Below are 17,889 nucleotides of genomic sequence, written 5' to 3'. Positions count from 1 at the left end.
GTGTAGTGCTTTTTCCAAGATGATTTTGGAAGGCTTCCCGAGGTCCAAATAAGGTGCAAGATAGATTGTTGGAAATCCCTATGATTTTTCTTTCTATAACAACTTTAATTTTTTAATTTGGAGTCCATTTGCCCCACCAAAATTGCAATCTCCCTGTGTGGCCAAAAAGTGGCAGAGAGGGCATTTTTGAGGTGTTTTTAGCCCTTTTGGAGGTCCAAAACTTGTCAAAATTTCCTAGTAATTTTTGGACATGCATAAATTTTCATAAGGAATCCAAAAATGCAAATTTTTCTTCAAAAGGAGGTCCCTATCAAAAGCGAGCGCCAAGTGGCGCTACGCACCTGCCGGAAAAACCTGTTTTTTCCATGAAAAATTCAAAATTGCCAAAAAGTTTACCAAATTTCTTGAAATTTGGCATGAGTGATCTATGTCAAGTGCTATGCTGGGCCAATGAAGCTTCAGCCAAGATCTTGAGTTTATCTTGTTCTTTCTTGCTCCTCAAAGTCTTCCTCAACTTGGCTTTTAGGCTTCTTATCCTTGTTTTACAAATTTTGTTTCGTGCCAAATAGTGATAAGCCATGTGCCGCAACATCTTTTTCTCCTTGTTGGATTTCTCAAGCAGCTTCTCCAAGTGCATATTCGCCCTCTCTAGCCATGATTCCCGGTCAACATCAATCTCTTGCTCAAGGGGTGTCAATTTGACTTTCTTTCTTTTTGCTGCTTGCTTGTTTTCCCTTATGGTTTGCAGCTCCATGATTGTCTATTTATCCTCCAACTGCTTGTTCCATTGCTCAAGGTAATTAATGATCCACTTAGCCCTTTCAAGGTTAAGAGATAAGGCATGGATGTCAGCTTCTTGTTCTTTGATGATCTCCTTGAGTCTTGAGCTTTGGGAGCCCAAATCAGTGTCCTCATCCTGAATCAAAATAAAATCTCTATCTTGACCTTCAGAAGGCCCTTCCTCATGCAATGGTTGTTTCCCTTTATCCTGTACCTGCTCTGCTGAAGAAGAAGGCAAAGCCCCTTTCACCCCGGGTGAAGATAGCATTTGCCTGTGGTTTGATGAAGGAAACGAGACCCCTTCCACCCCAGGTGGAGATAGTACTCGTTTGGCAGCTACAAATAATCTCCTTGTGCCCTTTTCATAAGTGACAAATACTGGCACACCTTTAGTTTGAGTCTCATGGACCTCTTGCTGATTTGAAGGTCCTCCTTCCTCTTGAAACACTTATGGGGTCACTTGAGGGCTTTTGAAAACCTCATGTGAAATGAAAGTATCCCATGAAACATTCAACAAGCTCAGCTGATGCAACACAACAATTTTGATCAATGAAAAATGATAAATGTTGTTGAACTGTTGATGAAGAGGTTTTCTTTGCACCAATGTAGCCATTTTCTCAATATTTCTGCATATGAAATAGGGGAGGTTCATCATCCTCACTCTAGTGAAATGCATCAATAATCTAACATGATAAGTGTACAAGCGAGAAAATCTCCCTTCACAGGTGAAGTATTTGATAATAAGCTTCATGAGTGGGGCATAAGTGTCCTGTAGGTATCTAAAAGGAAATACCCTACTGATTTTCTTTTGATAACTAGCCTTGACATAAGGCTCATAATGCTCTTTGCCCACAAGTTGTCCTTTGTTCCACTGTTCACCTACATTTGGAATACCTGTTGTTGCAGCTATAGTTTCAGGTGTCAAAGTGAAGGAAACACCTGCTAAGTTCACTTGACCATTGTGAAGATGAAGGACAAATAGCCTAGCAAGTTCATGGTGGTATTTCACCCTCTCCACCATCTCACAAAACTGGTAGCAAGACTGATGTTTAAAACATGTTACTACAAGAGGACAAGCTAATAACTCTGTGAGTGTGGTGGGCTCCTCCCGGATGTGTTTTCCTCCCTTATGTGGTTTTCTTGGTGCATGAATCTCTTGGGAGGAATCACTCACAGTTTCCTCATCCCTTTCATAAGCTGAATCTGTTTCCATATTTGCCAATGTATGGTGTAAAATGATGAGTATGAAGAGATTTTCTCAAGAATAGGTGATTGTTGTTTTCTTCTTTGGGATTTGATGAGTGGACTGATAATATAAGTGGAAAGGAAGGTTTTGATGCTGGCTGTAGGGTTACTAGGGGATGATAGGGTTTTGGGAATGAAGATTAGGGTTTGGGGAATAGTGGGAATTAGGTGTAGGGCTTAGGGTTTGGGAATAAGGGGGTAAGATGAGTGTAAATGAGAGAGGGAAAGGGAAATAAAATTAGGGAAATTTAGTGGAGAGGAATGGGATATGGAAAAATTATGCAAGGGATTATAAACAGCAAGAATGAAAACAACTGCAAAACTCTAGACAGTTTTTTCAAGGCAACTTTGAAACAACTTAGGGTTTAATTTTTCACCTTTCAAAACATCATCAAGAATGACTAAATCTATTACTATGGTAAATGGGAGGATTTACTTACTTGAAGGGATGGTATTTGGAAATTTTGGAGCCTTAGAGAATCGATGGGATGAGTTTTTGGCTTGGCAGACTGGTGCACCGCGCCAACACCCAGGTGTGTCGTGCCCTTTGAAAACTCTTTGTAATTCCTTCACTCGGTGCATAGCACCGGGCAGGTGCGCCGCGCCAAGAAAAAACTTGAAATTTGCTGCGATTTGTCCTCTCTATCCTCAAAGCGTGATTTTCTTCTTGTTCTCTCTCTCTTTAGCACAAATGAAGTCTTCTAATACAAAGGAGCACTTTATATACATTTGGACTCTAATTTTTCATTTAGGAAAAACCCACTTTCTAAAGTTGCTTTTCACTTTGCTTTTTAAAAACCCTGTTTTTGCAGTTTGGCTCTTTTTTGTCATTTGATGGACTAATGCTTGGATTTTCTTGTCTCTTTTGCAGGAGCTGGAGTGCAGGAGTTTGGCAAGGTGACCCAGGGCTGCAGATGATGCTTTATTACATATGAAAACAACAAAATTATATAAAATTTGTACAAGAAATGGAAAAACCAGGTTTTCACCTCAAAACAGAGTTTTGAGGTAAAAACCCTTTATGTGTAGGTTTTTTCCCCGTACAGAAATTACCTGCATACGAATTCTGAAACACATAATATAAACAATGCGAGAGCATAACACATAAAACACATATACACAAATATTTTTCCCTGGATCCCAAAACCGGGACTACAAGCTTGATTTTTCATTATGTTCCTTTCAATGTTACAATACATATTTATACATGCCGAAGCATCCAATACCATGGACCGAAAACCATCGCGTCCAAAAACATGTGTGAAAATCATGCATAAAACCATAGGTGGGTCCGCCCAACCTAACATAGGGTCCAAAACCAAAATTTTCTGTGGCGCTGCCCCGAACCCCATAAAGTGGGGTTCGGGTGCCCCTCAAACCCCCTGTTAACTACGTGGAAAGAATATAACACAACCCAACATTATGGAGCAAATCATCAGTAGAATTTGTGATTTTATGAACTTATTTGACATCCTCATGTGCTTGTTGACCTCTTATTGAGCTTTTGAAGACCATGGTGGCAAACCCTAGACCTAATGAGACTTGAAAACCCTAAAATGACTTCTGCAACTGAAATGAAATAAAAATGACAGCAAATGATCTGTACATGTGCAAATAGGCTAGCAGATGAAAAGCATGAGGGAATTTGACAAAGAACCACTACCATCAGATGATCCATGACCTAATGGAATGCAGCTGATCGAATGAGACACCTAAAATGCATGCAAAAAGAGAATTTTCATCACTAATGGAGGGATGAAGATACCGACACTAACAAGTATGTTTCTAATTTTTTGAAGTCACTTAAATCACATGAAGAAGAGAATGCAAATACATGAAAGAGTAGCAAACTAAGAATATAAAATTAAAAATAAAAATATTAACATATCTAAAAAAAAAATAACAAAAAATGCATAATGAAACTTTATATCTCTAGATTCCACAAAAGTACATTGTATCTCGGGGAAACAAAAACCTTTTCGAGCAAAACAAAAGGTGTTTCCAATTGAAAAAAACACTTTGGACATAATAAAACAACATGCTCAACTCAGAAATGCACATATATAGTAGAACCCATAAATATTTTGGTCAATGCAATAACATAGGTTCACAATCTCAATCAACAATGGAAGCAAATCTACATATGAGGTATAAGACCATGTTTGACAAAAGATGATATTTCGACACATGAAAAAAACCTTAAGCAACTACTCACACAATCATATCAAATATCAATACACCAACATATTACTGGTGAGTGTTAGACTAGGAGGTAACTCCTCAAAAAAATTCATGATATTCATTCAGGGTGGTCTTTATTATATACATGAGGGAGAGACTGTTCATTTCATCTCTCGGTGACTCTTTATATTTTCGATTATTTATGTACATCAATTTCAGTTATTCACCCAATCCTGATGATTAGGTGTCAACATTCCCCCCCTTAGTCTGAAGGGATGTTAGTGATTCCAAGCATCGTTCTGAATCTTTCAAGCTTTTCTCTTCCAAGCGCTTTGGTGAAGATGTCTGCAATTTGCTCATTAGTGGAACAATGGTGGAGATGGATTGTTTTGGCCTCAACATGATGTCGAATAAGATGATATTTATTATTGATGTGCTTCGTTCGGTCATGGAACTTTGGGTTCTTGGCCAACTTTATTGCTGAGGTATTGTCAATCATGAGTGGAGTCGACTATACTTGTTTTACCAGCAAATCTTCAAGAATTTTCCTGAGCCACACAATTTCTTTTGTTGCCTCAGTTGCTGCCACATATTCTGCCTCTGTTGTGGAATCTGTTGGAATTGATTGTTTACGTGATCTCCGGTGATAGCTCCTGATCCAAGACTCATAACATAACTTGAAGTAGATACCCCAGTTTCTTTGTCTCCATTGAAGTCTAAATCAGAGTATCCAATCAAGCTGAAGTCGTCCACCTGTGTATACTTGATTTCAAATTCTTGAGTTCCCTTAAAGTACCTTAGAACTCTTTTTGCAGTAGACCAATGTCCCTCACAAGGCTTTTGCATAAACCTAGAGAGGGTTCCAACAACAAACGAAATGTCTGGTCTGGTAGTAGTTGGGTAGTTGAGACTTCCTATAAGCTGTTTATACTTTGTTGCATCCTCAAATTGTTTTCCTTTAATGGATGTGAGCTTTATGTTTTGTTCCATTGGAGTAGTAAGGGGATTGCATTCTGTCATGCCAAACCTGTTCAACAGATTTCAAATATACTTCTTTTGAGAAAGAAATATGGACTTCGGAAGTTGAGTTACTTCAATACCAAGATAGTAATGAACATAGCCCAAATCAATCATTTCAAAACCTTTCCTCAATTCCTTCTTTATGGATGCAATGTAGCTTTCATTGTTCCCTGTCATCAAAATATCATCTACATATACCGCAAGATATACAACTGTTTTTCCAACCTTCTTGACAAACAAAGTTGCATCATCAAGATCATAATGTTTGAAATTGAGTTTCAGAAGATGCTCAGTTAGTTTTTCATACCAGGCTCGCGATGCTTGTTTGAGGCTATACAAGGATTTCACAAGTTTGCATACTTTATGTTCATGTCCTTTCACAACAAATCCTTCAGGCTGGGGCATAAAAACATTCTCTTTTAGATCTCCATTCAAGAAAGCAGTTTTTACATCCATTTGATGGACTCTCCAACCGTTCTGAGCTGCTAGGGCAAAGAGTGTCCGGATGGTAGCCCATTTTTTTGTGGGGGCAAAAGTATCCTCATAATCGACCCCTTCCTTCTATGCAAAACCTTTTGCCACAAGCCTGGCATTGTGCTTGTCAAGTGAGCCATCAGCTTTATACTTGTTCTTGTAGACCCACTTGCAACCAATTGATTTGGTTCCTAATGGAGGATCAACCAGCTTCCAAGTGCCATTCTTTATGAGGGCATCATACTCCTTTTGCATCGCTTCTTTCCATTCATCATGATAAGCAGCTTCTTTGAAAGAAGTTAGTTCAAAATCTCTAGACAAATTCAATTCACAATCATAAGAAACATCCATATCAACAGGTGAATCATAGTCATCTACATCACCTCCATTTTGCCGGTTTGAATTTCTAGTTCCTGTCTTTCCAACCTCATCGTGATGAACACTTTCAAGTGTCTTTGTTAGCCACTTTGTGGGACCTTTCTCAGATGGTCCGGGCTACTCCATTGATTGAGTTGGGACTGAATCAAGATTGAGTCTCCCAATTCTATCAATCACATCATTTAAAGTATCATCCGTTGTTGGAGTTTCATGCGGGGGGAGAGAGTGCTTCAGAAGAAGATTCCACGGGTTGATCTATTATAGGAATCCCCCCTTCAAGATGTGGAATCTGATTATCAAATTCTTGAAATGATTTTGCATTTGCGAATCTATCCAAGCGATCAAGTTGCCGCTCAACAACATTGTCATTTTTTGATGTTTCAAGAAAGATTACATCTCTAGATACAACAATATTTTTATTGACTTCATCATAGAGACGGTATGCTTTGTAGGTGTTTGAATACCCCAAGAAGATACACTTACGACTTCTTGCACCAAGTTTGTTTCTATGTACCTTTGGTATCAAGGCATAACAGGTGGAACCAAAGACCCTGAGATGCTTTACCGAAGGAATGTGCCCATGCCACATTTCATAGGGAGTCTTGTTTCTAATAGCATTAGATGAACATCTATTCTTTATATATACAGCACATAGAACTACATCAGCCCAAAACATCAATTTTACATTTTTGTAAAACATCATGGAGCGCACCATATTTAAGATTGTCCTATTCATTCTTTTAGCTACACCGTTATGTTGGGGATTATAAGGCACAGTTGTTTGATGTTTGATCCCATGTTGGCAAAGATAGTTTTCAAATTCATTTGAAGTATATTATTTTCCATTATCAGTGTGAATATAGCCAATATGAGATTGTGCATCATTTTCAATCCATGTATGAAAGTTCTTGAATGTTTGAAAAGCATCAAATTTGTTCTTCAATAAATAAACCCAACACATTCTAGTGTAGTCATCAATAAATGTCATCATATATTTATTTCCATTTACAGAAGGAACATGCATTGGACCGCATAAATCTGAATGAATGAGTTCAAGTTTTCTATGTGCTCTTGAATGTGAATCATGAAAAGATTGTTTGCTATGCTTTCCTAGAATGCAGGCATCACATTGCTTAAGTTTCCTAGGAATTGTAGGCAAACCAGTAACACCATTTTTCTTCAACAAGCGGAGGTTGTCATAGTTCAAATGTCCAAATCTAGCATACCATAATAAAGTTGATGGAATTGTACCTTATTCATAATGAGAATTGTATGAGAAATGTTGTGCACGAGCAGAGGTACCCTGCAGCTTGAGAAACTTTTCTTCTTCTATCCCCCTCATGACAGGTGAGTGGTCAGATTCTTTTCTCACCTCAAGCTTGCCATCAAACATATGAATGGAGTGACCTTGCTGGCGAATGTGGACCAAGGACAGCAAGTTTCTCTTCAGCTGTGGGAGATATAGAACATGATGCAGAAGGAAGTCTGGAAGACCAGGCAATTTAAGCCTAATTGTGCCAAGCCCTGATGGCTTGAGTTTTGATTGGTCTACAAAGTATACTGCTCCATCAACATTGTTAGTAAATTCTTCAAAAAAATCTTTTCTATGAGTCATGTGGCAAGTTGCTCCTAAATCAAGCAACCAATCATTTTTCCAAGAAGCAAGTGAAGCATTAAATAAGTCTTCATTTACTCCAATATTACATTGTGCCACAACATAATGAGCGGATTCAAGTGCTTTACCTTTGTCTGTGTCATTAGTTTTACCTTTGGGTTGGTTTCTTTGTTGCTCAATTTTGTCCCAAGGTAACTTGCATGTGGAGGCATCATGTGATCCATTTCTTTTACAGTGTATGCAGTGCAAATCTGCCTTTTCTCCTTGAGAGTGTCTGTCCCCCCTACCTCTGAAATATCTTCCTCTTCCTCTTCAACCACATCTTCCTCTGGAAGAATCTTGGGCAAGATTCTTTTCTTTATGAGCAAGGCACACAGCCTCTTTAGAAGATTCAAGGGCTGTCTTCTTTCCAAAATCTTTCTCTCTTTCAGCAAATTTTTTCACAAGAGAGTCAAAGGTAATATCTTTGAGATTTCCATTTTCTTGCAATGACTCAAGATAATTGGAGTAAGTAGGATAAAGTGCCTTGAGAAAATTGATAAGAGGAATATCCAATTCAACCTTAGTGACTTTGATATCATGCATTACAGATTTTACTTCGAATGCAAGAGAAAGAGGATCACTATTTTGTTATTCAAGAGTGAAGAATTTAATCATGAGTTGAACAACTTCAAGTGCAGAGTGTGAGTCATAGAGTTCTTTCAGCTTTTGTAAGGCTTCGAAAGCATTTGAAAATGGTGAAATATGTCGACTCACCTCTTCACTTACAGATGCTACAATTAATGCATAGGCTTTGCTGTTCTTATTTTCCCAAATGGCGAACTCCTTATCTGAGGTAGGTTGTTCTGGCTCTTTGTCTCCGTCTCCAACACACACTCCTTTCCACAACTCATTAAAAATGAGGGTGTGTTTTATCTTTCGGGACCACTCAGGATAGTTCTCCTTGCCAATGAGAACTACTCCCACAATAGATATGATTGAATGCATTGTAAAATCTGTGTACTGTAAAAAAATACTTCTGGCAATATACTGTAAAAAAATTGTACTTCTGGTGGCAAACTCTGTTTAACTTTGAAAAAAAAATAATGAGGGATAATATATCAGAGTTATTAACTGGGGGAGGGGTTATGTGGTGGAGGGAGTATTCAACGTATGGGGGAGGTATATATGGAGGAGGGGTGATATGGAGGCTAGCGCATGTATTAAAAAGTGATGTATTAAAAAAACACAGCAGTGTATTAAAACGAGAGTGGGAGCGGTGTATTAAAACACACAGAGGTCAATGTATGGCGGGACTGTTCCCTATTAAAATCACATGAGACAATGGTATTGTATCCCACAGCTGTCACCAGGAGCGGTATTGTATCCCACAGCTGTCACCATGAGCGCGGTATTGTATGGTGGATTATGGCAGTGCATGTATGGGGAGCGCGGTATTGTTAAGAGCCAACTGTGAGGCGCAATATTTTTTTTTATACAGGTTAGCGTGGATTGGAGGTTTTGGACAGTGGCGACTGTTGCATATGGAGGTGGTATAACATATGGTTGTTTCAGACAATGACCAACGTAGGTTTGGATCGGTGGAGGAGAGGTATTACACAAGTGATATTACTACTGTTATGCATCGGATTTAAAACATAAAGGACTGCATACACTATTCAAACACTATAGTACCATTGAGCCATATGAGTGCTAAGACCAATGCAATATTCTTGCTGGGAGCGCCAGAGAGCAGCACTATTAGACTGTCAGACCTAGAAAACGCATATGACAAACCAAGAGGAGCGGCGCTTTTATGAAAACGCGTATGATAGTGTACTAACAAAGACAAAGGTGTGAGTTCTACAAAATAGGCAGAACATAGGCAGAATAGGGAGTTACAAAGCAGAGGGAAGCCAAAAATGGTGTTGTCTCTGATACCATGTCAGACCAGGAGGTAACTCCTCAAAACAATTCATGATATTCATTTAGGTTGGCCTTTATTATATACATGAGAGAGAGACTGTTCATTTCATCTCCCGATGACTCTTCATATTTTCTATTATTTATTTACATCAATTTCAGTTATTCACCCAATCCTGATGATTAGGTGTCAACAGTGAAAACCCTAAAAGAAGGGAATGTTTCATTGCCTTAGCAAACACAACAACTTGAGGCTATAAATTAATGCAAAAGAAGAATTTGTACATAAGAGTTTCTCATTAGGTATTAAGACACATATCAATATAGTCATCAACATCGAGAATAATATAAATTTTTGGATCACTTCATATCTAGAAAATATTGTGACCGCCATATTACATAACTACAAATATATACTAAAAAAAATACACTTTCACCTAAAAACATACTAAATCAAATAAATCTTAACTCTCAAATAACTAAATATCTCAACGCTTAATCTAAAGCATTTCAAAACTTTGAAAATAAATAATTCGTTACTCACAAAATTCAATTCAATAATAAGCCACACATTGTAAAAAGGAAGATGCATGTGAAAATTGAAAGACATTGAATAACATGAAAATCAATGTTGCTCTTTTACGTGGCACACTGTTACAATCTCATTATAAGAAATTACTTCCTCATTTTAGATATAGTGTCAATTACAAATTGTACTTGTATTATAGTTGACTAATTTTTATAAAAAAATAGTTTTATTTATTTTTTACAACTCCATTATTTTTATAATTCAAATTTATTTTTTATAAAAAAGTTTTATGCAAATTTATTAAAGTTTTATGCAAATTTATTTATTCTAAATGTTTCGAGGTCAAATCATTAAATTAATTTTAAAGGCAAGTAATTACAATTTTAAAATAGACTTTATTATTTCAAAATAAAACAATATAATTATCTTACGGGGCAGCTCGATCCACAATCGCCTTAATATGAAGATTTAATTTCCGAAAGGTTCCAAAGTTCAAACCCTGTGAATTACTCGAAAAAATATAATTAAACAATATTAAATAATAATCCTAAAAAGTTTATAAAATAATCTTCCTTATAAATATATAATAATCATAAAAAAATTATAAAATAATCTTCCGTATAAATATATAATTAACATTTGTTTGAAGTAATATATTTAGGAACCCTACACAGACCTTTTATGCGCATTTAGTTGTATTCAAGTAATTTATACATGGTTGCATAGAAGGTCCAAGTAATTTAGTGTATACCTAGAAGTGTTAGAAATATAAAGTATGTGTAATGTATTAATGTTTCATGTAATTAGAATGCCCAAAATGTATTAATGTCTCATGTAATCAGAATTCCCAAAATGTATTAATGTGTCCCCATAAGTTGATTATGTGCATGATAACCAATGTGGGCATAAGTGTAACTTTCTATGATAAAAGTATTAAACCTACAATTACATAAGTTGATTATGTGCATAATAACCAATGTTTGCATAACTGTAACTTTCCATGATAAAAGTATTAAACATACAATTACATATACTTGTGTAGTCTATGCATTTGGGATGATAAGAGTATTATATGTGTATTTTGTGTGAGAATGTAAATACACAAAAAGGAACATATAAGGCAGGTCGTTGTGAGTAAATGTAGCATGGAGCTCCAAAGTATAGTGGAATTTTATTTATTTAATATAATTTCTTTGAAATTGTTGGAGATGGAGGGAATATGATTTCTGATTATACTGTAGTATTTGAATTATTTAATGCATTTTTTATTTTCTTCAAATAACTTATTATTTTTGTTGTTCTTCAAATAACTTATTATTTGTGTGGTTAGTTATACATATCTATTTGTTTTTGTATTTGTAGTTAGTCATTATTTCCTTGTGTGTTTAAGTTTTTAATAAATTTATTAATTTTTTATATTTTATCGAATATTTTATTTTTAAATTTTTCAAATAACTTATTATTTCTGTTGTTGTTCAAATAACTTATTATTTGTGTGGTTAGTTATATATATCTATTTGTATTTGTAGTTGGTCATTATTTCCTTGTGTGTTTAAGTTTTTAATAAATTTATTAATTTTTTATATTTTATCGAATATTTTATTTTTGAATTTTTGAAATCTAGTTTTTGAAGTAAAAAATAGGGTTAATTAGATTCTTTTGTGCTATGAATATAGAGATTGAATGGGGAAAATATGATGGAGGAAGAAGAGAGCGTAAGTGTTAGGGGTGGAGTTAGAGTTTATTTTATATGAAAGAGATAGTTTCTTCTTCTTTTTTGGTCTAATGAGGCTTTTCCCAATTCAAATGGATAGTGCCAAATATTTGGCATCATGATTATTGATCTGCTACTTCTATGACCTCAAGCCTAATCTCTCCAAGATGATGTATTGAATTGATTAATCATGGGTCATTGTAGCAAGAGGTAAGATTTGAATCACTCATATGCAACAAGGATTCAAGGGTTTTTCACTTTCATTTTTGAAAATTCACTAGATAAGGAGGTGGTGTTCTCAAGGGTCCTAGGAGCTTTGAATCTTTGAGTCTAGTTTTAATGTCCTAATTCAATTTTTTTTTATTTAAATAAGGTCGTGAAGGAGAAGCTCCTTGCATGGGTGTGACTCCTCCACTTGTAACTTCTCCTCTGAAATCAATTTTTTTAAGAAAAGTTAGGTTCCTTCCAAGTTATGCCCCCAAAAAACCCTAGATACATGCAATCCCCTAAACATTATGGTCTTCATTACAATTGTGACAAGTATACAAAAGAAGATATTTGTTTATTGGGGTGGAAAAATATAGACCTAGATGCTTGATTGTGGGAACTATCCCTTTTGGTGTTGGTATTTCCATCCTTAAGTCCACTTCAAAACTACTCCATCACATCCTCGACTTAGATAAAATTATTAAGGTTAGGACTTATAATGTGTTGGAAAGTAAGGAAAATGATGTTCCTTGTTCAATTTGGGATAAAGGGTTTTCATAAATTTAAGTCCAAGAGTTGGTGGCAAGATTTTGTAAGGGGAGGAGACCCTACTTGTTTGTTTCGCAAAGAGTAAGGTATCACTAAGGGATGGATCATCACCTATAGTAGGTACTATGGATACTGTATGATTTGAGTTAAGGCTAGAGGGTGATCTCCCTTAGGAAATATAGGGGATTGTTTGAGCCCTTAGATACAAACTCACTTAAATTTGGTCATAAATAAGAGAGAAGCTCAAATGGAGGGATATTGGGTTGTTGGTGGGGAGAATTTGGGGGGGGGGGGGATTAAACTCAATGTATTTGTTGTAATTGATGAGCGAGGGTTGGTTCTCACAAGATATAGAATTGATTGAGATTGTATTTAAAGAAGCTCAATGAACAAACATAATCATAGATACTCGATATATAGTTCATATGATCTCTATTTGGGGTTTTATTTCTAGAGAATATCTATGAGAAAGTGTTGGTGTGGAGTAGTATAACGATTGAAGGGGTATAAGGAACATGTTTTGATTCCAATCTAGTTGGAGAAGAAAATGGGTTTCTTGTGACTAGGGATTTCCAAAAATTGATTTTGTGGGTCAGTTGTTCCAATGTATGGGAATTTTTCATTTATTTCCAAAAGTTTTAAGGGTGGATTTTGATGAAATGTTCCCAAAAATTAAAATCCTTTGCTTATAGTAAGGTGTTAAAACAAGTATCTCAATGGTCAGATGTCCAAATGGGGCTTCTACTCCTTTTTTTGAGGTCACGGTTTCTCTAGTGTCTTCTTGAAAACATTTTCTCTTACATTTTTTCTTCCACAACATCAAAGGTATTAGGCAAAAGGATGATTATACTTTGCCCAAATCATGGTGAATCCTCAAGTTGAGTTTGGATCCAAATATCTTAGATTCCTTGGAGCCCTCTCTATCACCTAGACCTCATACTAGGAGCTCCAAATTTCATGAGAGATGATAAAATTTGTCATTAAGACAGTGTGAACAAGGGGACTATATGTGTAGCCTTTTTTTGTTGGGTTTACCATTTTTGTATCAATTTCTAAATCAATGTTATTTGAGGTTTTGTAAATATAATGTAGGTTTGTTTGATATATGTGGTCAAAAACTTTAGGTTGAATCCTTAAGTTGAGGTTGGATCTAACTACCTTGGAACCCACTCTCTCACCCGAACTCTCAATAGGAGATCCAAGGATAATGGGAAGCAGTAAAACTTTTCACTCACATGATATGAACTAAGAGATTAGATGTCCATACTTAATTCCATAGGATTTACTCTTTCTTTTTGTATCATATTCTAAATTGGTGGTATTTGATATTGTGCACATATAGTCAATGTTTATCTTATGTATAAGGTTGAAATCTTCATGGTGAATCCTAAAGTTGAGATTGGATCTAGATTCCTCGGATTCCTTGGAACTAGTTCTCTTACTTAGCTCTCATACTAGTAGCTCTAGGGATCATGGGAGGTGATCAAACTTTTCATTCAAATCATGTGAACTAGAAGACTATATGTTCAAACATATTTCATCGTGTTTACTCTTATTTTATATCATTTTTTGCATTGACGTTACTTTAGTTTTTGTGCATATAGTTGATCATTATTTGATGTACAAGGTTAGAAGCTTCCAAGGAGGTTTTTAATTGTCATAAAGGACTTGGGGTTGCTTGGAGGTGTTGAACATAGTTTGATTTTTGGCTCTCAAGCCTAAATTTAAGCACTTGTATATGTGTTTTTTCTTGATTTATAAGAAGCATGATTTTGTTTTTCCTTCGAAAAAAATTGTAATAAAAAATATAATAGGGCCTTTAAATATACTTTTATGAAAGTATGTTTTAAAACAAAGCTAGACGGAAGCAAGGAGAATTCCATGAAGTATTCCTTCTATTATAGAACCAAGAAGTGCATTAGGTGCACTCTTAGAAACACATTCTCAATCTCACTATCCACGTCCCCCAAAATATTTTGAAAAATATATCAATTATATAAACATACTAATTTGTAAAATACATATTATACAACTATATATATAAACAATATGAAATTGATAAACACATTATATATACTAAGTTGCACAAATATCAATATAGATAAAGCATAAGATTTGGTGTGACAAAATTTCCAAATCATGTGTAGGACAATATTTATTAATAATGATAAATATAAAAGCATAAATTAAATATAATAAAAATATTTAAATATATTTTTCCTTCCCAAACATATATATATATATATATATATATATATATATATATATATATATATATATATATATATATATATATATATATTCCTTTTTTTTAAATAATTTGTTAATAGAAAGTTATTAATAACTGTTGGATCTGGGGTCTTTTCTTTCCATATTTTCTTGGAGATAATTATTTTTGGGTCAACGATAGAAGGATTTTTCTATTGGGAGGTATCATAACAAGTGTGAGGCCCCCTAAAATCCAAGATTATAGTATGAAGACTCTGGTAGGTGATAAATCTCAACTGACGCTTTCTTTCCTCACCATATAAAGGAATGCACAAATTTATACCCAGGGAAATATACTTTGGTTCCTTCCCCAACAACGGCGCCAGAAGATGTTGTGGTTCCTAGAGACAACCTCCAGGTTGAGGAGAGGTCAGTGCTTAGGACATCTTAACGTGTCTTAAAGATAAATATGTTATGCTCAAGAGTTAGATATAAAATGATTAAATCTAGTTCAATTATTCTACTTAGAGGTAAATTCAATTTATACACAGATAGTATGTCATTCCAAAGAGTTAATGCTTATAATTGGTAGCCTACACAGAGAGAATGTAGTTTCATTGATTGTTGTAGTATAGGTGAAAGAAGAAATACAAGAAAAGAAACTAAGTGCAGAGGGTTGAACACATAATCCTATGCACTAAATCCCAGTAGAATAATGGATTAAACTGAAGAGATGAAATGCAAAAATCATGGAGCGCATTTTAAGACCTTCAATCCCACACATTACAGGTACCATTTTCCATAACCTAACTTAGGTATATATGTAACTTAAAATTGAATCTAGTAACTACAATTATACAATTTTTAAGAGGAAAGAAACATATATGAAATAACAAACAAAGAAAGAAACACATATTGCACATCTCAATGTGACTTTGCAACATACTAGAACAAATATAGAACACAATACCTCATAGCAAGATTTATTTTGAAATAGTTTGTTTGAACTATTGAAGTCGATTAGTTTAATCATTTAAGTAAACTATTTCAAAATGGATCTTTCTATAAAGTATCTTGTTCTATCTTTCTTCTATTGTGATTTTTGTTTCAGTTTGTCGAGGATAGTAATAACTCTTTATTCAAAGATTGCATAAAAGAAAATAAAGATTCACCCATGTGTGTGTGTCGATTGAGTTTAATTTGGGTGGTTGGTAGAAATATTGTTATTAGGGAGAATATTATTATTAGGAGAAATATTATTATCCTACCTACTGGCTCCAATTCTCACATATGATATATTGAACTCATAATAATATTTCTTATATTGACTTGAAAACTTATTATATAAATAATTTCTCAAAAATTGAAATGTATATATTTCTCGTATAAATTATAAAAATGAAATATTTAAATATTGATGTGTTTCAATATCTTACCTAATCCATAGCCATATGTGTCAGTATCCATATATCAGATAAAGGATATGTTGTGTGGGGCCAAGGGGTGCATATCTTGTAACATAGTATATATATTAAAATTTTAATGTTATGCATACTATAATATACATGCATTATATAGGAACTTTTAAAAGGTTTGCATTTGACCAATATATGAGGCCATACATCTCAATTATGTTAACTATTTATGTAACAACATTTAGAAAGGTAATTGATAAAATTTCTGAGATTATGCTCTTATATTTAATTGAATTATACATATAACCTCAAAATATGCATAATATATATGTGCATATTGGAATATCTTCTCTGCAACTCTTATGTGTCAATTATATTGCATTGTTAATCACCTTATTGTTCATCATGGTTTGAAACTAATTTGGCATTTTTGCACCTTCGTTTTGAATATATATACATTATAACATATATAAATACATGTACGGGGGAGATGGCTCTGAGAGGGTTATGTCTAGCATTGTTTCTGGAGTTTTAGGGATGTAATCATCCCTTCAACTACTGAAGCTTGGCACCATAAATTTAAGGCATATTTTTGGTATGATGGTTTGCACTTCGGATGCTTTAGGAACTCTCTTATGATATCCTATGAAGTGCAGTAAGGTTTTCTAAGCGCGTTGTATTTTCTTTAGGGTTTCCTAGGTCCCTTTAGTCATTTGATTTTTTGCACCTATTATGATCCATTTATACGCCCCGTTTCCTTCATGGTCTAACATCTGGAGTGTTTAGTCTCTTTTCGTTTTTCGCTTCTCTCGTCTATGGTGTCGGATGTATTGGATACTTTTTTAGGTGGGGATCATTGTAGTTAAGGTGTAACATTTGGTGTTGAGGTTGGTAGTGTCTTGGAGACCTCTCTTGTCCCTCTTTCCCATCCTCGGGCCTCCATTACGGGAATTTTGAGGTCTAAAATGGACCTTTTAAGAAAAATGTACAAACAAAATAAACTTTATAAGAACCAATAGGATTCAAGATGATGATGTCAACCATGGGGGATGATTCACCATTCTTGGAGTCAAAAAGTAAAAATATTAAAAAATAATAAAATAATAAAACTATTTTTTCAACGCGTATTTTCAACTTATCTCCCTAATGTTTTAATCAAGTTTCGAGCGGGGTTACTCGTTGGATGCAAAATTTAATTCCTCGTCCAAGGAGTATCCATGTTGCATACTTTCGATGGACCCTGCTACACGAAAAATGAGAAATACATGAAAAACGTGGCTGCAATCATTTTTTCATGTAGTTCTCATTTTTCATGTAGCAGGGTCCATCAAAAGTATGCAACATGGGTACTCCTTGGACGAGGAATCAAATTTTACATCCAACAAGTATTTCCGCTCGAAATGTGAGAAAACCCATAGGGAGATAAGTTGAAAATACGAGTTGAAAAAATAGTTTTTTCTTTTTTCCCTTAAAATTTGATGATGTAATCTAATCTTATTTTATTATTTCCACTATTATTTTATAATTTCCTTATGAGGCCCATTTTAGACCTAAAAATTCCCCTAATGCCAGTCTAGACATTTTTGTGTTCCCAAAGAATTACATCCTGGAAATGAGAAACTGATGTTATCTCTGGGTTATGACATTGAAATGAACAAGGTTAGTAGTTTGT

Source organism: Pinus tabuliformis, chromosome Q (genome assembly GCF_031772625.1).
Source record: "Pinus tabuliformis cultivar Carrire ecotype Pingquan chromosome Q, CPIR1, whole genome shotgun sequence".
In the NCBI taxonomy this organism is placed as follows: domain Eukaryota; kingdom Viridiplantae; phylum Streptophyta; class Pinopsida; order Pinales; family Pinaceae; genus Pinus; species Pinus tabuliformis.
Note: the sequence above shows the minus strand (reverse complement) of the source record.